The sequence below is a fragment of the Cryptomeria japonica genome, unplaced genomic scaffold, assembly GCF_030272615.1.
Source record: "Cryptomeria japonica unplaced genomic scaffold, Sugi_1.0 HiC_scaffold_371, whole genome shotgun sequence".
NCBI lineage: Eukaryota > Viridiplantae > Streptophyta > Pinopsida > Cupressales > Cupressaceae > Cryptomeria > Cryptomeria japonica.
In genome coordinates, this window is record NW_026729192.1 from 111,309 (window position 1) to 120,000 (window position 8,692).

Below are 8,692 nucleotides of genomic sequence, written 5' to 3' on the forward strand. Positions count from 1 at the left end.
TGCGCACCTTTGGTGCACACCGAGGTGCACACCAAAGTGTGCACCGAGGTGAGCACCAAAGTGCACTCCAGGGTGCACACCAAGGCGTGCACCTTTGGTGCGGTCAATGCAAACGAATTCGGAAGTTGGGGTCGATGTCCTAATCGCTGCTGCAGACTACACGTATGAGAATCGGACAAATAGCTTTATATAGGGGAGGTGTTGCGTTTGATGGGTCGACTCCCCTGGTTGTGTGCACTGCACCAACTTCAAAGACCCTGTCTTGTTTAAGAAGTCAAAAGTTGGGGTGGATGTCCTAATCATTGCTGCAGTCTACGCATGTATGAGAATCAGACAAATAGCTTATATAGGGGAGGTGTTGCATTCGGTGGGTTGACTCCCCTGGTTGTGCGCACTGCGCCAACCTCAAAGACCCCGCATAGCAGAAGAAGTCGGAAGTCGGATTTTGGTGAGCACCAAGGCGTGCACCTTTGGTGCGGTCAACGCAGACGAATTCAGAAGTTGGGGTGGATGTCCTAATCGTTGTTGCAGGCTACACATGTATGAGAATCAGACAAATAGCTTATATAGGGGAGGTGTTGGGTTTGATGGGTCAACTCCCTTGGTTGTGCGCATTACGCCAACCTCAAAGACCTTGTTTTCGTTAAGAAGTCAAAAGTTGGGGTCAATGTCCTAATGGCTCCTGCAGGCTACACATGTATGAGAATCGGACAAATAGCTTATATAGGGGAGGTGTTGGGTTTGATGGGTCGACTCCCCTGGTTGTGCGCATTACGTCAACCTCAAAGACCTTGTTTTCGTTAAGAAGTCAAAAGTTGGGGTCGATGTCCTAATTGCTCCTGTAGACTACACATGTATGAGAATCAGACAAATAGCTTATATAGGGGAGGTGTTGGGTTTGATGGGTTGACTCCCCTAGTTGTTCGCATTACACCAACCTCAAAGACCTTGTTTTCGTTTAGAAGCCGAAAGTTGGGGTCGATGTCCTAATTGCTCCTGCAGGCTACGCATGTATGAGAATCAGACAAATAGCTTATATAGGGGAGGTGTTGGGTTTGATGGGTCGACTCCCCTGGTTGTGCGCATTGCGCCAACCTCAAAGACCCTGCATTGCGGATGAAGTCGAAAGTCAGAGTTTGGTGTGCTACAAGGTGTGGTCGAAGGTGCTCACCTAGGTGTGCACCTTTGGAGCACAGGAAAAGTGCCCTCCAAAAGTGCGCACCTTTGGAGTGCACAAAAGTGCCCTCCAAAAGTGCGCACCTTTGGAGCGCAGAAAAGTGCCCTCCAAAAAGTGCCCTCCAAAAGTGCGCACCTTTGGAGCGCAGAAAAGTGCCCTCCAAAAAGTGCCCTCCAAAAGTGCGCACCTTTGGAGCGCAGAAAAGTGCCCTCCAAAAAGTGCCCTCCAAAAGTGCGCACCTTTGGAGCGCAGAAAAGTGCCCTCCAAAAAGTGCCCTCCAAAAGTGCGCACCTTTGGAGCGCAGAAAAGTGCCCTCCAAAAAGTGCCCTCCAAAAGTGCGCACCTTTGGAGCGCAGAAAAGTGCCCTCCAAAAAGTGCCCTCCAAAAGTGCGCACCTTTGGAGCGCAGAAAAGTGCCCTCCAAAAAGTGCCCTCCAAAAGTGCGCACCTTTGGAGCGCAGAAAAGTGCCCTCCAAAAAGTGCCCTCCAAAAGTGCGCACCTTTGGAGCGCAGAAAAGTGCCCTCCAAAAAGTGCCCTCCAAAAGTGCGCACCTTTGGAGCGCAGAAAAGTGCCCTCCAAAAGTGCGCACTTTTGGTGCGCACCAAGGCGCTGGTTCGGTCGTTGCAGGCGAGTTCGGAAGTTGGGGTCGATGTCCTGAGCGGAGGTGCAAACTACACAGGTGTCGGAATCGGACAAATAGCTTATATAGGGGAGGTGTATGCTTCGATGGGTCGACTCCCCAGGTTGAGCGCACCGCGCCAACCTCAAAGACCCTACGGTATGGATGAAGTCGGAAGTTGGGTCCGATGACCGATTCGATTAGTAGGTATGCTCATGAGGTCGGAATTTGGGTCCGATGACCTGCCATGTGCAGGAAGGCGAATGTTGACACTGTGCGTTGCAAGGTGCACACCAAGGCGCTGGTGCGGTCTTTTTAGTCGAGTTCGGAAGTTGGGGTCGATGTCCTGATCGGAGGTGCAAGCTACACAGGTGTGGGAATCGGACAAATAGCTTATATAGGGGAGGTGTATGCTTCGTTGGGTCGACTCCCCGGGTTGAGCGCACCGCGCCAACCTCAAAGACCCTACGGTATGGATGAAGTCGGAAGTTGGGTCCGATGACCGATTCGATATGTAGGCATACTCGCGAGGTCGGAATTTGGGTCCGATGACCTGCCACGTGCAGGAAGGCGAATGTTGGCACTGTGCGTTGCAAGGTGCGCACCAAGGCGCTGGTTCGGTCGTTGGAGGCGAGTTCGGAAGTTGGGGTCGATGTCTTGATCGGAGGTGCAAACTACACAGGTGTGGGAATCGGACAAATAGCTTATATAGGGGAGGTGTATGCTTCGTTGGGTCGACTCCCCGGGTTGAGCGCACCGCGCCAACCTCAAAGACCCTACGGTATGGATGAAGTCGGAAGTTGGGTCCGATGACCGATTCGATATGTAGGCATACTCGCGAGGTCGGAATTTGGGTCCGATGACCTGCCATGTGCAGGAAGGCGAATGTTGGGACTGTGCGTCGCAAGGTGCGCACCAAGGCGCTGGTGCCGTCGTTGCAGTCGAGTTCGGAAGTTGGGGTCGATGTCCTGGTCAGAGGTGCAAACTACACAGGTGTGGGAATCGGACAAATAGCTTATATAGGGGAGGTGTATGCTTCGATGGGTCGACTCCCTGGGTTGAGCGCACCGCGCCAACCTCAAAGACCCTACAGTATGGATGAAGTCGGAAGTTGGGTCCGATGACCGATTCGATACGTAGGCATATTGGCGAGGTCTGAATTTGTGTCCGATGACCTGCCATGCGCAGGAAGGCGGAATTTGGGTCCGATGACCGAGTTGATGGCGTGCCATGCGCAGAAAGGCGGAATTTGGGTCCGATGACCGAGTTGATGTTGATGGCCCGCCATGCACAGGAAGGCGGAATTTGGGTCCGATGACCGATTTGAAGGCGTGCCATACGCAAAAAGGCGGAGTTTGGGTCCGATGACCGAGTTGATATTGATGGCCCGCCATGCGCAGGAAGGCGGAATTTGGGTCCGATGACCTGACATACGCATGGAGTCCGACTCGGGGGCCGATGTTCGATTCGATGACTTGCATTGTGGGTAAAGTCGGAAGTTGTGGTCTTTGACCCGATTCGATGACCAGACTTCGGCTGCTTGAGAATCGGACAAATAACTTATATAGGGGAGGTAGTGTTCTCGAGCATCCTCCCCCCGTGCCCGTTTATGTCGATTGATGCTGGTGCTCGACTGGTTGGAGCGCTCGGATGCAAAAATCTTGCACCAGGATTTATCGATTGTGATGGACACGGCAAGTCTCCTGATTGCTATGCAGGAGCTCATCGTGAATCTCTATGCGGCCTTGGTATGGACTCGACCTGCGGAATGGTTCGGCAATGGTAGTCGCTCCAACACGTCCTTGCAATGGCCACAGAGGTGATTCGACTAGAGCTCCAGTCTAGCTTTTGGGTTGCTTGGCGGACTGGTATAGCCGCGATCGAGTTCCGGCCATGAACGTTTTAGATAGCTCTTGGGCTTTCTGGGACGGAAGTCGGAAGTTTGGGCTGTTGTCCGATTTGATGACCATTCTTCGGATGTGTGAGAATCGGACAAATAACTTATATAGGGGACTGTGTTGTCTCACGCAGCCCCCTCCGTGCCCCTCTATCTCGACCGATGTTGGTGCTTGAAAGGGTTGGGATCGCTCGGATTTATAAACGTGCACCACCATTTGTCGAGTGTGAGGGACGCGGCAGGTCTCCTAAATGCTATGCGGGCGCTCTCTGAGAATCTCTATCCGGCCTCGACACAGACTAGTCTTGCTGAATGGTTTGGCACTGGTAGTCGATCCAACACGTCGTTGTTGTGGCCGCCTAGGCGATTCGATTCGAGCCCCCGTCTAGCTTTTGGGTTGCTTGGCGGATTTTGCCCTATCCGCAAGTGAGCTCGGTCCCTAAACGTTCGAGAAACCCGATTGCTATGCGCCGACTCTCTTTCTTGCGAGCCTCCATCTAGCTTTTGGGTCTCTACGGAACGGAAGTCGGAATCTGGGACCGTTGTTTGATTCGACGAGGCAGACTACGGTTGTGCGAGAATCGGACAAATAACTTATATAGGGGAGGTGTTGACTGGAGCATTCTCCCCCGTGCCCCTCTAACTCGACCAATGCTGGCGCTCGAACGGTGGTAGCGCTCGGATTTTCATTGAGCGCCAGCATTGGTCGATTTAGAGGGGCATGCGAGATTCCCGAATGCTATGCGAGGGCTCTAACGGAAATGTCTATTGGTTTCGGTATGGATGCAATTGCGAGTGGTTCGGCAAAGGTAGTCGTTCCGATGCGTCCATGTCGTGGCCAAATCGATAATTCGATTTGAGCCCTCGTATAGCATTTGGGTCTCTCGATGTGATTCCGCATTCCAGTCCCTTTGGGCACTGCTTGAGCCGCATCCCAGGGGGTTCCCTTCCCAATAATCTGCCTCGCAACCCGATTGCTATGCGGTGAGGCTCCTCGGCCGCCTCGGAACTATCTGTGTATCAGACGCATCGCGGGATAAGGGGTTGGCAACGGTAGTCGCCCCAAGCGCGTCCGATGCTTGGACCATTCCGAGGCGGCCCTGAAGCCTCTTCCGTCTAGCCGTTGGGTCCTTCTCGCCGCATCCCTCGCCTCGCACCCCGATTGCTATGCGGTGAGGCTCCTCGGCCGCCTCGGAACTATCTGTGTATCGGACGCGTCGCGGGATAAGGGGTTGTCACTGGTAGTCGCCCCAAGCGCGTCCGATGCTTGGACCATTCCGAGGCGGCCCTGAAGCCTCTTCCGTCTAGCCGTTGGGTCCTTCTCGCCGCATCCCTCGCCTCGCACCCCGATTGCTATGCGGTGAGGCTCCTCGGCCGCCTCGGAACTATCTGTGTATCGGACGCGTCGCGGGATAAGGGGTTGTCATTGGTAGTCGCCCCAAGCGCGTCCGATGCTTGGACCATTCCGAGGCGGCCCTGAAGCCTCTTCCGTCTAGCCGTTGGGTCCTTCTCGCCGCATCCCTCGCCTCGCACCCCGATTGCTATGCGGTGAGGCTCCTCGGCCGCCTCGGAACTATCTGTGTATCGGACGCGTCGCGGGATAAGGGGTTGTCACTGGTAGTCGCCCCAAGCGCGTCCGATGCTTGGACCATTCCGAGGCGGCCCTGAAGCCTCTTCCGTCTAGCCGTTGGGTCCTTCTCGCCGCATCCCTCGCCTCGCACCCCGATTGCTATGCGGTGAGGCTCCTCGGCCGCCTCGGAACTATCTGTGTATCGGACGCGTCGCGGGATAAGGGGTTGTCACTGGTAGTCGCCCCAAGCGCGTTCGATGCTTGGACCATTCCGAGGCGGCCCTGAAGCCTCTTCCGTCTAGCCGTTGGGTCCTTCTCGCCGCATCCCTCGCCTCGCACCCCGATTGCTATGCGGTGAGGCTCCTCGGCCGCCTTGGAACTATCTGTGTATCGGAAGCGTCGCGGGATAAGGGGTTGTCACTGGTAGTCGCCCCAAGCGCGTCCGATGCTTGGACCATTCCGAGGCGGACCCGAAGCCTCTTCCGTCTAGCCGTTGGGTCCTTCTCGCCGCATCCTTCGCCTCGCACCCCGATTGCTATGCGGTGAGGCTCCTCGGCCGCCTCGGAACTATCTGTGTATCGGACGCGTCGCGGGATAAGGGGTTGTCACTGGTAGTCGCCCCAAGCGCGTCCGATGCTTGGACCATTCCGAGGCGGACCCGAAGCCTCTTCCGTCTAGCCGTTGGGTCCTTCTCGCCGCATCCCTCGCCTCGCACCCCGATTGCTATGCGGTGAGGCTCCTCGGCCGCCTTGGAACTATCTGTGTATCGGACGCGTCGCGGGATAAGGGGTTGTCACTGGTAGTCGCCCCAAGCGCGTCCGATGCTTGGACCATTCCGAGGCGGACCCGAAGCCTCTTCCGTCTAGCCGTTGGGTCCTTCTCGCCGCATCCTTCGCCTCGCACCCCGATTGCTATGCGGTGAGGCTCCTCGGCCGCCTCGGAACTATCTGTGTATCGGACGCGTCGCGGGATAAGGGGTTGTCACTGGTAGTCGCCCCAAGCGCGTCCGATGCTTGGACCATTCCGAGGCGGACCCGAAGCCTCTTCCGTCTAGCCGTTGGGTCCTTCTCGCCGCATCCCTCGCCTCGCACCCCGATTGCTATGCGGTGAGGCTCCTCGGCCGCCTTGGAACTATCTGTGTATCGGACGCGTCGCGGGATAAGGGGTTGTCACTGGTAGTCGCCCCAAGCGCGTCCGATGCTTGGACCATTCCGAGGCGGCCCCGAAGCCTCTTCCGTCTAGCCGTTGGGTCCTTCTCGCCGCATCCCTCGCCTCGCACCCCGATTGCTATGCGGTGAGGCTCCTCGGCCGCCTTGGAACTATCTGTGTATCGGACGCGTCGCGGGATAAGGGGTTGTCACTGGTAGTCGCCCCAAGCGCGTCCGATGCTTGGACCATTCCGAGGCGGCCCCGAAGCCTCTTCCGTGTAGCCGTTGGGTCCTTCTCGCCGCATCCCTCGCCTCGCACCCCGATTGCTATGCGGTGAGGCTCCTCGGCCGCCTTGGAACTATCTGTGTATCGGACGCGTCGCGGGATAAGGGGTTGTCACTGGTAGTCGCCCCAAGCGCGTCCGATGCTTGGACCATTCCGAGGCGGACCTGAAGCCTCTTCCCTCTAGCCGTTGGGGCTTTCTCGCCGCATCCCTCGCCTCGCACCCTGATTGCTATGCTGTGAGGCTCCTCGGCCGCCTTGGAACTATCTGTGTATCGGACGCATCGCGGGATAAGGGGTTGGCAGTGGTAGTCGCCCCAAGCGCATCCGATGCTTGGACCATTCCGAGGCGGCCCTGCAGCCTCTTCCGTCTAGCCGTTGGGGCCATCTCGCCGCATCCCCCACCTCGCACCACGATTGCTATGCGGTGAGGCTCCTTGGCCGCCTCGGAACTATCTGTGTATCGGACGCATCGCGGGATAAGGGGTTGTCACTGGTAGTCGCCCCAAGCGCGTCCGATGCTTGGACTATTCCGAGGCGGCCCTGCAGCCTCTTCCGTCTAGCCGTTGGGGCCATCTCGCTGCATCCCCCACCTCCTCGGCCGCCTCGGAACTATCTGTGTATCGGACGCATCGCGGGATAAGGGGTTGGCAGTGGTAGTCGCCCCAAGCGCGTCCGATGCTTGGACTATTCCGAGGCAGCCCTGCAGCCTCTTCCGTCTAGCCTTTGGGGCCATCTCGCCGCATCCCTCGCCTCGCACCCCGATTGCTATGCGGTGAGGCTCCTCGGCCGCCTGGGAACTATCTTCGTATCGGACGCATCGCGGGATAAGGGGTTGTCACTGGTAGTCGCCCCAAGCGCGTCCGATGCTTGGACTATTCCGAGGCGGCCCTGTGGCCTCTTCCGTCTAGCCGTTGGGGCCATCTCGCCGCATCCCCCACCTCGCACCCCGATTGCTATGCGGTGAGGCTCTTCGGCCGCCTTGGAACTATCTTCGTATCGGACGCATCGCGGGATAAGGGGTTGTCACTGGTAGTGGCCCCAAGCATCCCTTGCCTCGAGCCCTGATTGCTTTCTTGGCTGCATCCCTCCTCTCCTCACAGCCCGGTTGTCATCACTGCTTCATCCGTCGCTTCATGCATTCTGGCTGCTGGGCCCTTCCCACCGCACACCTCGATTGCTATCTCTTCTGCATCACACACCCCGATTGCTATCTCTGCTACATCCCTCGGCTCTCACTTCTGCATCCTTCGCCTCACACCTCGATTGCTATCAATGCTGCATCCGTAACCTCACACCCCAATTGCTATGCGGGGAGGCTCCTTGGCCGCCTTGGAAATTTCTGTGTGTCGGACGCACCGCGGGATAAGGGGTTGGCACTGGTAGTCGCCCCAAGTGCGCCCGATTCTTAGACCGCTTCGAGGTGACCTCGTAGCCTCTTTCGTCCAGGCTTCCTGCCTTCAACGCCCTTTTTACACCTCGATTGCTATGCGCGGGCTCGTTGGCGTCTATCACCTCTCTGCGAAGAGTGGCACGATGATTGTTGGGGTAAATCGTAGCAGTCCGATCTCTGGCCTTGGGCCATTGTGAGGGCTGATCGATTTCCTGTGCGCATCTCGTGTTCGCCCAGTAACAGACTCGACGACTTGTAATCGGTCTTGTTCCCGATTGTTCCTGGAGGTAGTCTTCGGAACTCTTGGATTTGACCTGTCACTCGAACTGTCCTCTTCCGAGGATGCTTGTGTGTGTGTGCTTGTGCCATTTCCTTGGCGGTATTAACGAGATATTAAAGAGCGGAGTGAGCGCCTCGCCCAGCTATGTTTGGGGCTCTCACTCCCTTACCCGGTGTGCGACCGCTTTGCACGTAGGTTGCGGAGCATCGCGACTCTTTCGATGTTTGGCGGTTGTCTTCCGGTGATGCGTTGGTCCCGAAGTGCACGTTACTAGCATTTCTGCCATTGTTCTCGATCTTTGGCACGTTCCTTCGTTGCAATTGGA